Genomic DNA, 12499 nt, shown 5'->3' with positions numbered 1-12499 from the left:
CTGTAAAAATAAAAACTTCCACTGGGATTTACTGTAAAATTTTGGAGAAAAATAAAGGCAAAGTCTGAAAAAATGCATTATGACTGATGGATTCCTGCTTTTTCTACCAGTATTATTAAAATTCCTTCAGAGTTAACCTGAAATTTCCAATAAATTCCTTGGACTTTCTCCTAAAAAGACAAGGGGAAGAAGGGGTGGTACGAGCTGGTCTGGAAGACAAGGGGCAGAAGGGGTGGTACGAGCTGGTCTGGAAGACATGGGGCAGAAGGGGTGGTACGAGCTGGCCTGGAAGACAAGGGGCAGAAGGGGTGGTACGAGCTGGTCTGGAAGACAAGGGGCAGAAGGGGTGGTACGAGCTGGTCTGGAAGACAAGGGGCAGAAGGGGTGGTACGAGCTGGTCTGGAAGACAAGGGGCAGAAGGGGTGGTACGAGCTGGCCTGGAAGACAAGGGGCAGAAGGGGTGGTACGAGCTGGTCTGGAAGACAAGGGGCAGAAGGGGTGGTACGATCTGGTCTGGAAGACAAGGGGCAGAAGGGGTGGTACGAGCTGGTCTGGAAGACAAGGGGCAGAAGGGGTGGTACGAGCTGGTCTGGAAGACAAGGGGCAGAAGGGGTGGTACGAGCTGGCCTGGAAGACAAGGGGCAGAAGGGGTGGTACGAGCTGGCCTGGAAGACAAGGGGCAGAAGGGGTGGTACGATCTGGTCTGGAAGACAAGGGGCAGAAGGGGTGGTACGAGCTGGCCTGGAAGACAAGGGGCAGAAGGGGTGGTACGAGCTGGCCTGGAAGACAAGGGGCAGAAGGGGTGGTACGAGCTGGTCTGGAAGACAAGGGGCAGAAGGGGTGGTACGAGCTGGCCTGGAAGACAAGGGGCAGAAGGGGTGGTACGAGCTGGCCTGGAAGACAAGGGGCAGAAGGGGTGGTACGAGCTGGCCTGGAAGACAAGGGGCAGAAAGTTTCTAAACAAGATGAAAGAGTGGAGCAGAGAGTGTCGGTAGCACTGTCAGCATCAAGAGATGAGAACTGTTTTAGGGGGAGGAAGCAAAGATAAAACCAAGGCCGATAGCTGGGAGGGTGTGAGTGATCATAGGATACATTGAAAAGTGTTATGTGTCGGGGTTTGTGTTGCATCAGGAACCAGGAGGTTAAGAGTGAGGAGGACGTTATCCGAGGTGTGCAGTGGAGTAACCAGAACATGATCAGTGGAGCAGTGTGGTGTGTAAACTGTGTCTCATATGTTCATGTTAATATGTGAAATAGTGTCAATTGCTCACTTCTCCTCAGAAGACTCTGCTGCGTCTGAAAGCTTTATGACTTGCTCTCTTATCAGAAAATGACTTTAAAGGCAGCGTTTGTTCACGGTTCCTCCTGAAAGTGATTTCAGACTGACTTCTAAAACAACGCTTTAATGATCTACAACAAGAGAGCTTTGCTGACAACTAAGCGAATATTAAATGCAATGCTAATATCTCGCTAGAAATAGTTTGTCAAAAACCTACATTTACACACAAATTGCTGAAAGTGGTGTCGACTCTTATTTCTTAGCTTAACTCTCACGGAACCGATGTAGTAAATGCTGTGTATTTTATATATATATATATATATATATATATATATATATATATATATATTACAAAATCTGTTAAAGTACTTACAGTTATATCCAAAAATAAACTTTTTTGCCGAAATACAAAAACAACTTTAAATAATTGATATTGCTAGTTTAGTCTTGGAGATTTATTTATTATTAGTAGTAGTCGTATTCTTATAACTAGTCCTATATATTGGCAGAAGAACAGATGTCGTGCTGACAATCATAAACAACAGCACGTGGTGTCACAGGCGGTGGTCTTCAGAGTGCACCTGGAAAGACAATAATGGACGACACTCGTCTCATCGTGGAAGTTGAGAAATATCAAGTTCTTTATGATCCACACAATGTACTTTACAAAGACTTGCAGGAGAAGGAAAAAGCATGGAATGAAGTTGCAGTGGCTCTTATTGCAGATGGTAAGTAATTCTATAGTGCTTTTGACGCTTTCGTTGGCACACGAGCGAACAACTTAATATTTGATTCAAAATTGATTCAATTGGAACCATTGATTTACAATTTCTAAATTACACATAAGCACACAAATAACAAAAGCAGGTGATACATGCATATATAATAAACAAGTAAATGCTGATTTCAAGATGAGCAGGAAGTCAAAGCTGTGAACTATTTACAATGTACACATCATTTAAAACCGTTTATTAAATTGGTTTTCATGGTGTCCTTTGGTAAATTTGATTGCAAACAAACCCAGTGACAAGATGGTAATATGCACCATGTTCTCTCCTACAAAGATGCAACAAAAGTAACAATGAAATTATTAATTTAAAAAAGCTTCTTGCCAAGTCTTTTTATTTAAATGTATTTTAAATGGAAATATAGCAATGCGAACGTACCCATTATAGAGTACTCTGACCAAAATCCGCTGTTCAGTTGCGTGCTGCCTCTGCTGCCAGTGTGAAAGCAAAATAGGCGCGCGCTGCTTCTGCTCTGCCGCAGCTTGCAGTGTGAACCAGGCCTTAGGGTTAGGAGTCAAACTCTCTAACCATAGGCCATGACTCCCCCATTATGCAAAAATAAGGTTAATGTTACTTTTTTATTGGACAATGTTTATGTACTTAGGCACGTCATTTGTTGTTATGAAATAATTGATTTTATTTACACACACACACACACACACACACAAAGACATGACTAAAACTAGGAAACAAAGCACGTGGGGGAGGAAAACAAACACACAGTCCATGAGCGTGACAGCTGATATCAATGTTTTCATCCAAAGATTTGAATTAAACGTATGCTCAAAACTGGAATATCACATAAACATAAGCGAATAAAGCACCGATTCCATCCAACGAGTCTAAGAGAACAAAAGTGTCACTTCCTGGTAAACTGTGGCACTAAATATCCCTAAGAACTTAGGAGAAGCTACTGAATATAATCATTTTACATTTTTCATAAATGATTTAAACTACTTGCACCTCAGAGCGAGCAGATATACCAAAATAAATGCTGTTAGTGGATGCTGCTGTATGGGAACACAGTCGTGTAAAACAGTAATTATACAGAAATACTTTGATGACAGACTTTTCTCAGGCATTTCAGAACATAGATGCTGTGAATGAGATCGGTCCACTGCTAGTCAAGTTATCACATTTCATAGCACAGTCACAGGACTTTTTTAATGCGCATGGAGGAATTTATTCAGTTAATGTGTTTCCGTAGTAGTTTATGCACATTTCTTCTTATTGGATAAAAAGTTGATCCAACTCAAATGTGCCCATAGGTTTTTATGCACATTTGTAGAATTTATGCGCATCTTGGCGTTTCCATTCCAGACAATAAAGAGATGTGCATGTTTCTACTTTCATTTCTCCTAAGGATTTTTTAGGAGAAACATCTGAGACACTTTTTAGACTAAAATCAGAAATACATGAGAATCACAACTAAGTCTCCTCAGTTTAGAAAGAGCAACCACTGAGCAATAAAATATTCCTATAATGTAGTCTTGATAGAGATTACAGCAAGAGAATAAAGAGATGTTCTGTTTCTTCCACAATATTCAATATTTAGTGGTTCAGGCTGTAGGATTGCCAAATGACTAAAGACATCAGCACGATGGGATATAACTGTACATTTCTATTCTATTACTACCCACTGCTACTTAAACCAATGATGAAAATAGTTAGAATAGCTAAATATGTGGTTATAATGTATTGTAATAGCACTTTAAAGTTAATATTGAATCAAAACTAGTTTGTCCATAATTTATATTTGAAATGGTTTAATAACAGTATTTTTATATCATTACACTTGAACTGGTTATAAATAGATGAAGGGTGGTAAAACATATAGTTAATTGTACCCAACATTTATGTAGGGGGGGGGGGGGGGGGTCATTTTCAGGTCTAGAAAAGTATGGAAAAAATGAGAACAGAGTATGAAAAAATATTTGTGCTTCAACTATTTGCCCTATTCAGTCTTCTAAAGTTTAACATTAATTTGCAAAAATAAATTGATCATACAAATATAGAGCTTTCATGACAAACGTTTAGTGATCGTCTGAACACGACTGAATTAATTCAAGGCGCACTTTTTCATTACGCATAAATCTTTAAGAAGTCTTTTTTGAACTTCACTAAACGAATGTGTGTGTGCCACGCAAACCAGCAAAAGATAAAGAAGCAAACATGTATGCCTAGTAGAAAATGCATCTGTATCTAAGCTCAGTGGCGGATTTAGCAAATTGGGGGCCCAAGGCGAAGGTATGTATGGGGCCCCCCCATCCGATTTTTAAAAAAGAGCGAAAAAAAAAAAAAGACTGAATTGTGGATAGGCAGGTAAAGCTAATCTACGGGGAAGTGAAGTTTGAAGAGGAGAAAAAAAAAACTTCCCCTTTGAACCCTGCATACACTTCTTTACTCCAAAATGAAGATGGAAAGCAGAGACCACACAAAGTGTAGCACTACACAAACTAATAGTCACGATTGAACCCAACAGATAACAGATAACAAAATTTGCCAAAATGCCAGGAAAACCAGCACTGTTTATTATTTTTATAAGAGCAAATTAACATAACCAGCAAGACAAGTAGTAAGGGTAAACCCCCACAAACAGCCATATACTTAGCAAATATTGCATTCTACAAACAAACCCATGTACAAGATACAGGATATTGTAAGTGAATTGACATTACATTTGAGATTGAACATTTCAAACATTCTACAAACAAACCTATGTACATGATAGTGTGTGTGTGTGTGTGAGAGAGAGAGGGCTGAAGTTGCAATTGCCATTGCATAAGCAGACCCATGTACAGGATACAGGGTATGACAGAAAGTGTGTGTGTGTGTGTGTGTCATTGTCTGAGTGAGTGAGTGAGTGTCTGTGAGTGAGTGTGAGTGTCTGAGTGAGTGAGTGAGTGAGTGTCTGTGAGTGAGTGTGAGTGTCTGAGTGAGTGAGTGTCTGTGAGTGAGTGTGAGTGTCTGAGTGAGTGAGTGTCTGTGAGTGAGTGTGAGTGTCTGAGTGAGTGTCTGTGAGTGTCTGAGTGAGTGAGTGTCTGTGAGTGAGTGTCTGTGAGTGAGTGTGAGTGTCTGAGTGAGTGAGTGTCTGTGAGTGAGTGTGAGTGTCTGAGTGAGTGAGTGTCTGTGAGTGAGTGTGAGTGTCTGAGTGAGTGTCTGTGAGTGTCTGAGTGAGTGAGTGTCTGTGAGTGAGTGTCTGTGAGTGAGTGTGAGTGTCTGAGTGAGTGAGTGTCTGTGAGTGAGTGTGAGTGTCTGAGTGAGTGAGTGTCTGTGAGTTTCTGAGTGAGTGTCTGTGAGTGAGTGTCTGTGAGTGTCTGAGTGAGTGTCTGTGAGTGTCTGTGAGTGAGTGTCTGTGAGTGTCTGTGAGTGAGTGTCTGTGAGTGAGTGAGTGAGTGTCTGTGAGTGTCTGAGTGAGTGAGTGTCTGTGAGTTTCTGAGTGAGTGTCTGAGTGAGTGAGTGTCTGTGAGTGTCTGAGTGAGTGAGTGTCTGTGAGTGTCTGAGTGAGTGAGTGTCTGAGTGAGTGAGTGTCTGTGAGTGTCTGAGTGAGTGTCTGAGTGAGTGAGTGAGTGTCTGTGAGTTTCTGAGTGAGTGTCTGTGAGTGAGTGTCTGTGAGTGTCTGAGTGAGTGTCTGAGTGAGTGAGTGAGTGAGTGTCTGTGAGTTTCTGAGTGAGTGTCTGTGAGTGAGTGTCTGTGAGTGTCTGAGTGAGTGACTGTGAGTGTCTGAGTGAGTGAGTGAGTGAGTGTCTGAGTGAGTGAGTGTCTGTGAGTGTCTGAGTGAGTGAGTGAGTGTCTGTGAGTTTCTGAGTGAGTGTCTGTGAGTGAGTGTCTGTGAGTGTCTGAGTGAGTGACTGTGAGTGTCTGAGTGAGTGAGTGAGTGAGTGTCTGAGTGAGTGAGTGTCTGTGAGTGTCTGAGTGAGTGACTGTGAGTGTCTGAGTGAGTGAGTGAGTGAGTGTCTGAGTGAGTGAGTGTCTGTGAGTGTCTGAGTGAGTGAGTGAGTGTCTGTGAGTTTCTGAGTGAGTGTCTGTGAGTGAGTGTCTGTGAGTGTCTGAGTGAGTGACTGTGAGTGTCTGAGTGAGTGAGTGAGTGAGTGTCTGAGTGAGTGAGTGTCTGTGAGTGTCTGAGTGAGTGAGTGTGAGTGTCTGAGTGAGCGAGTGTGTGAGTGAGTGAGTGAGTGAGTGTCTTTGAGTAAGTGAGTGAGTGTCTGAGTGAGCGAGTGTCAGTGAGTGAGTGTCTGAGTGAGTGAGTAAGTGAGTGAGTGAGTGTCTGAGTGAGTGAGTGAGTGAGTGAGTGAGTGTCTTTGAGTGAGTGAGTGAGTGAGTGAGTGAGTGAGTGAGTGAGTGAGTGAGAGTCTATGAGAGAGAAAAGAGAGATTGTTCTCCACATGACACACTTCTGACACATAGAGTCCTACTTGTTGACATTTTCTCACAGGTCTTCTCACCAACATGATGTGCAGATGTAGGAGCTGTACCTGTAAAATAATAATAATAATAAAAAACATTGTCACCAACTAACAAAATGGTCTATGAACAAAATGAGTGTGGGACAATTTTGTGGTCCAATAAAAGGTTGAGTCAATTACCTTAGCTATCCAGAAGTTAGTGATGGGCTTCTTTCTTCTATTATGAAGTGAAAGAATAACAAAAAACAACAGCAGTCAATCATTGGGATTAAGAAATAATTAGAATTTTTCTATTGTTAAATGATTACCTTCTCTATTTTGCGTCTCTGTCCCTTCCTTTCTCTCTTTCTCATCCCTCTGTTTCTTTTCCTCCTCATGCCTGTTTTTAGTCTTTCTCTCCCTTGTCTGTCTTTCTCTTCCTCTACTCCTTTTTCTGTTCTTCTCCTGCTCTTCTTTATTGACTGTGTTTGAGTGCTGAGTGTATCATCTGCTTTTGTCTCTGTCCCTTCTCTCCTCCTCCCTCTCTTCCTCCTCATGCCTTTTTTTGTCTTTCTCATCATGTTCATACTAATCTTACTCTGCGAGCCTTGGCCTCAGCAAATTTTCTAACTATGGAGTCTGTATCAACAGTTTCCACTATGTCATGTTCGATGGAAATGACAGCCAGGGATGACAGTCTTTCTTGGGACATAGATGAGCGCAGATATGTTTTCAGTCGTTTCAATGTAGAGAAACTTCTCTCACCTGATGCAACTGTAACAGGAAGAGTAAGCAAGAGCCGCAGGGCTATGCTAAGATTTGGATACAGATCTAGGAGATTCTCTTTGTATATGTAGTTAAGAACTTCCAATGGTGATGAGATGTGTGGGGGGAAAGACTTAACAGCACCTGTAATTTCCATTTTTAGGTCCCCTGCATCCACATCCTCCATTGCCTTCTCAAACCTGTTGCAGCATTCATCTAGATTGCCTGCCTGTATGGTGCTTTTCATTATATCAGTGGAGTAGAGAAATCCATACAACTTAAAGAAGTTCTCCATGTAGGAGAATCTCTCCCTAGTCTTGACCAGGGCAGTATCAACTAGGTGTAAGAAGAACTCTCTTCTGAAACGTTCCTCTGCAGTTGAAGTAGTCTCCTCTGTGCCCTCATAGTCAAACTGCCTTTTTGTTTTTTTCTGCCGAATGTCTGCCCAGATCATCTCCACCTCCATCTTCTCTGCAATTTCCCTGGCATCTATTTTGGCGGCATTGAATCCGTGCTCCCTGAAATCTTGGAGGAAGTCTATGACTGCAGAGATTTCCCTCTTCATGGTCTCAATGCTCACTTTGGGGCCCTGTAGGATCTTACTAACTTTGTTGATAACGTACAATACATTGTACCACACCACACAACTTACCATAAATGGCCATTTCTTCAGTTCCCGGCAGAGGCTTGAAGCACTGGATGCACACTCTGAATCACTCTTTTCTATGGCAAAGTCATGTAAAGCCTCCAGGGCATTCAAAATTTCTGGAAGCTGATACCGTACAGCTTTTACAGCCTCCACACGGCATTCCCATCTGGTGGTTGACAAGGCCTTGATGGTAAAATCCTTCACATTCGCCTGGAGAATGGCCCACCGCTGAACAGAGCCACTAAAAAGATTGTAGAGTCTCTGTAACACACCATAGAAGTTGAGGGATATTGTGGATGATTTGGCAGCATCCCCAATGACCAGGTTCAGTGTGTGACTTCCACACGGGACACAGAGGGCTTTGGAGTTGAGGTCAAGGACCCTCTTTTGTACCCCCTGCTTCTTTCCCTGCATGTTACTGCCGTTATCATAAGATTGACCACGGCAGTCAGAGATATCCAGGTGCAGTGTTTCCAGATGTCCAAGAAAAAGTTCGAGTAGGCCTTTGCCAGTTGTGTCCTCTGCCAAAAGAAAGCCTACAAAATGCTCGTGGATGGACACGTCTTTGTGCAGCTCGCAATTAACTAGGCGCAGGACCACAGACAGCTGTTCATTGTGGCTGATGTCAGGTGTGCAATCCATTATGACTGCATAATATTTGGCCCTCTTCACTTTTTCAACAATGGCATCAAGGGTGCTCTTTGCCACATGTGATATCAATTCATTCTGGATGTGCTTACTCAAATAAGTGTCTGACAGCTCTTTTTCTTGGATTCTTCTTAAATGTTCTTTCATGAATGGGTCAAATTTTGCCATCAGCTGTACTTGTCCTAGGAAGTTTCCATTGCCATGCTCATATAATTTCTCCGTATGCCCACGGAAAGCAAGATTTCGCTCAGCTAGATGGGTAATTATGGCAAGCAATCTTTTTAAAATATTTCTCCATCTCTCAATTTCTGCCATCATTGCATTTTGGTTCAGCTGATCAATGGCTGTGCCTGTCTGAAGTCTTTGGGTAAGTGTGTGCCAGGACTCCATATGAGACACATGTTCAGCGGACCTCTCATGCTGTTTCAGGTGAGCTCCGAGGTTTCTCCAATTGTTAAAACCATCTGAACTTAAATGTGTGTTCCCCTCTCCAAAAAGTCGGCAACAAAAGCACATAACACAGTCCCCTGATTCACTGTAGATAAGCCACGTCCTATTAATCTTCTCCCCGTTCTTCATTTGGATGCAGTAATTATTACTGGTAAATCTCCGCCCCTCTTGATTTTTGGGGAATTCTACACCGGCTTGTATGGGACCTTTGCGAACGATCGCACATCTCTCCTCGGCTGTGAGCTTCTTAGGCCAGAGAGCCGGGTCATCTGTCAGCAAGCCCACAGTGCTTTGGTTGGTGGCAGCAGGATTAGCACAGCTAGGGCTATTACTACACTGTAAAAAAAAGAATTGTAATTTTAACAGTAAAAAACTGTAAAAAAGCAACGGAAATGCTTAACAGTATGTTAATTAATTGCTTAACAGTATGTACCCTTACAGTGAAAAACTGTAATAGCTCTCACAGGACATTTCATGTAATTTTACTGTAAAATACTGTTAAATGTACAGATTTTGGAAGAACACTGTTAAAAAAAAATACCATAAACTTACCATTGCATTTACCGTACCTTACCGTAAAAATAAAAATAAAATTTAAGGTATAAAACTGGAAGCTGTGGTTGCCAATACTTTACCGTAAAAAATACTTTAGAAACATTTATGTTTAATGGCATTGAACTAAATTTTACCGTAAAAAAACATTGTGGCTATTTATTGATGATGGCATAATCGTCATGTAGTGGCCTGATTCACTGAGCTCATAAAGAGTCTTATCTTTCATTGTATGGGGAATGTTTAATACTAATTAATATTTCATGTTTTTGAGTATTATAGCTCTGTGACCCTACCGCATGCAAGCTAGCAGTGACAAACAGGTAATCTGAAGAACTTTAAAAACACACGATGTACAAAAAAGGATTAAAACTTCTAACGTTATATGAGTTAGCCTAGATCAACACAGACATCAAGAATCGGCGTATGAATCTCAACAACGGTGACAATCAACAAAATAATCAGATAAAACTCTGAACATCACAAAACAAGTTACTAAAAAGTTGCAACAAAAACAACAGCAAAAATAAAAGCAGATAATAATAATAAAAGAAAATACTAAGGCAATTCAGCATAATTTATTCATGCTGCAATGCATGTTGGGAGATATTGATTGAGTTTTGATTGATGGCTCCCATCATGCACTGCACTTATATCCCCGTTGTTGAGATTCATATGCTGAATCTTGATGTCTGTGTATGTCTGAAAAATACAGTAGTTCAAACCTTTATTGTGCAAATTTTTTTTACAGATTCTTCAGATTATCACAACACGGATGGATCACATGCTGTAGAATCATAAGTCTACTACAATTAACTTAGTTTAAAAAAAAAAGGTAAATTTCACAGGGTTATTTTAAATTGTGTTGTTGTTGTTGTTTTTTTGCCCGTAAATTTAAGTCCCGTAAAACATAAAAGGTTGCCACCATTTTTTTTTCATGGTAAAATACATCAGCCACATCTGCCGTTTTTTTTTTTTTTACCGTAAATTTCACCGTTTTTACACTAACAGTAGAACTAGGCTAGGCGGTTGACTCACCAAATCCCCGTCATCGGTGTCAAAATGGCCATCACTGGACAACTCTTCCACCTCATCTGTGTCAACCTCGATAACTCTGTCGGTGACGGCGGGCAGCAACAACGTGATGTCCTCATTGTCTTGGTCAGCGTTATCCTCCTCCTCACCTAGCGCCACTTCACAGCTAACGTTAGCTGCTGCTGCTGCTGCTGTAATGTTAGCGCTTTGGATGTTGTTGTTCCAGTCTGTATTAGCAGCCGTAAAAAAGTGTGTCAACTTTGGCAGCGTTGCCAAATATTTATTGGCGTCTTTTCGCTTTTTTCTTTTAATTGACCCGCTTTCGTAACTTCTTTTCATTTTCCCGTTTTGATTTGCCTTGCGTCGTCTCTGTGTATTTCTCAGTCCTCCTGTCACTGACTGTGTGTTTATCTTTCGCGCCGCGCAGCGTTATGGACTAGTCCATTTCATTGTGAAAACAGGGGGTGTATGTGTAGGGACAGATAACCATGAACTGGACATTTTAACCACTACTTCAACGTTTCAACGTATTTCTTAAGAATATTAATAAAGTGTACCTTGCTTTTGAAGCATTCATGATGATAAGGGGCCTTTTCTTTTTTTTTTTTTTTTGAGGTTTGTTGGGGGCCCCCTTCTACGACCGCTGGTAGGGGGCCCCAAGCAGCCGCCTACCTATGCCTCTATGTTAAGACCGCCACTGTCTAAGCTGATTATTAGCCTTCTCTTGACAGAGAGCTGGTTTGGTTTTTGAGAGACGCGCCACGCGGCTGTTAGCTTGATGATCGCGTGCTTATTCCATTCATGTATCATTTCCTAGCCTATGAGGTTTAAATCATTGCATTTTAAATATACACACATAGTAGAACATGTATGGTGTATTATTTTAGTTGATATTACTCTCTCCAAGCTCTGATTTTTGAGAGATGCACAGAGAGGCAACATCAGTGCGGTGTTTGATGTGCGCACTTTTCAATCATAAAGTTTACATTCATTCACTTCACACACTCATTATTGCGTGACTTTGGGAGGTTTGTGTATAATATTGCGCTGCGCTTTAGGTTAGAAAGGATCAGTGTCTGTGAACCATTAAAAATAATAACAGAAAAATAAATAAATAATAAAGCTAAGCTATATAGGCAAGTTATTTTTTTCCTCATTACTGTACACACATCACCCCATATTGGCAGATGTATATATATATATATATGTATATATATATATGATATATATATAATGTTAATTTTAATAAATATAAATAATAGTAAGCATAAACATAAATTTTATGACACCTATCTCCATTAACAGCTACAGGTAAAACTACACTAGAGCACACAATATTTAAATACAGTTTGTTTTTCTAATAACTATATTGCATTAAAGTAATTCATTTGTGAACATGTTATAGTTTTATAAGTGCAGAAACTGACAGTGATCATAAAATACTCTTTAAACAGAAAGAGTACCACAAAGAGATTTTTTTTAGGTTCCCGGTGTCTATATTATGAATCTCTTAGCATATAGATTGTGATCTGCCAAAGGCAAATGACAGAGAAATAAACATTACAAAATCACAGCAGCAATATAGTTGTTGTTTCACATTCATTCCTGATCACTACACATTCAATATCAGTAACATGATCACTCTAAACACTCTAAACACTCTAGGCGCACTGACGCAGTAATACCAAGTAGTCGGTGATGTGGGCGGGGGGTACATTTCATTTGCCAGCAAGAAAGATAGTAGGCCTTTTATATTTTAATTAAAATATGATACTATCTTTCTTGCTGGCAAATGAAATTAATAAAGAAAACGAACAAAAGTATTCATTCTGAATATTTCATATTATTTTAATCTGAATGATGTGATGATATTGAGGGGGTTATATTAGTTGGATCTGATTTTTTTTTTTTGGGTGGGGGGGGGGGGGGGGTAAATTCGAATAAATTC

Source organism: Carassius carassius, chromosome 9, assembly GCF_963082965.1.
Source record: "Carassius carassius chromosome 9, fCarCar2.1, whole genome shotgun sequence".
In the NCBI taxonomy this organism is placed as follows: Eukaryota; Metazoa; Chordata; class Actinopteri; order Cypriniformes; family Cyprinidae; genus Carassius; species Carassius carassius.
The sequence above is the reverse complement of the archived record's forward strand: the minus strand, read 5'-3'. Positions refer to the sequence as shown.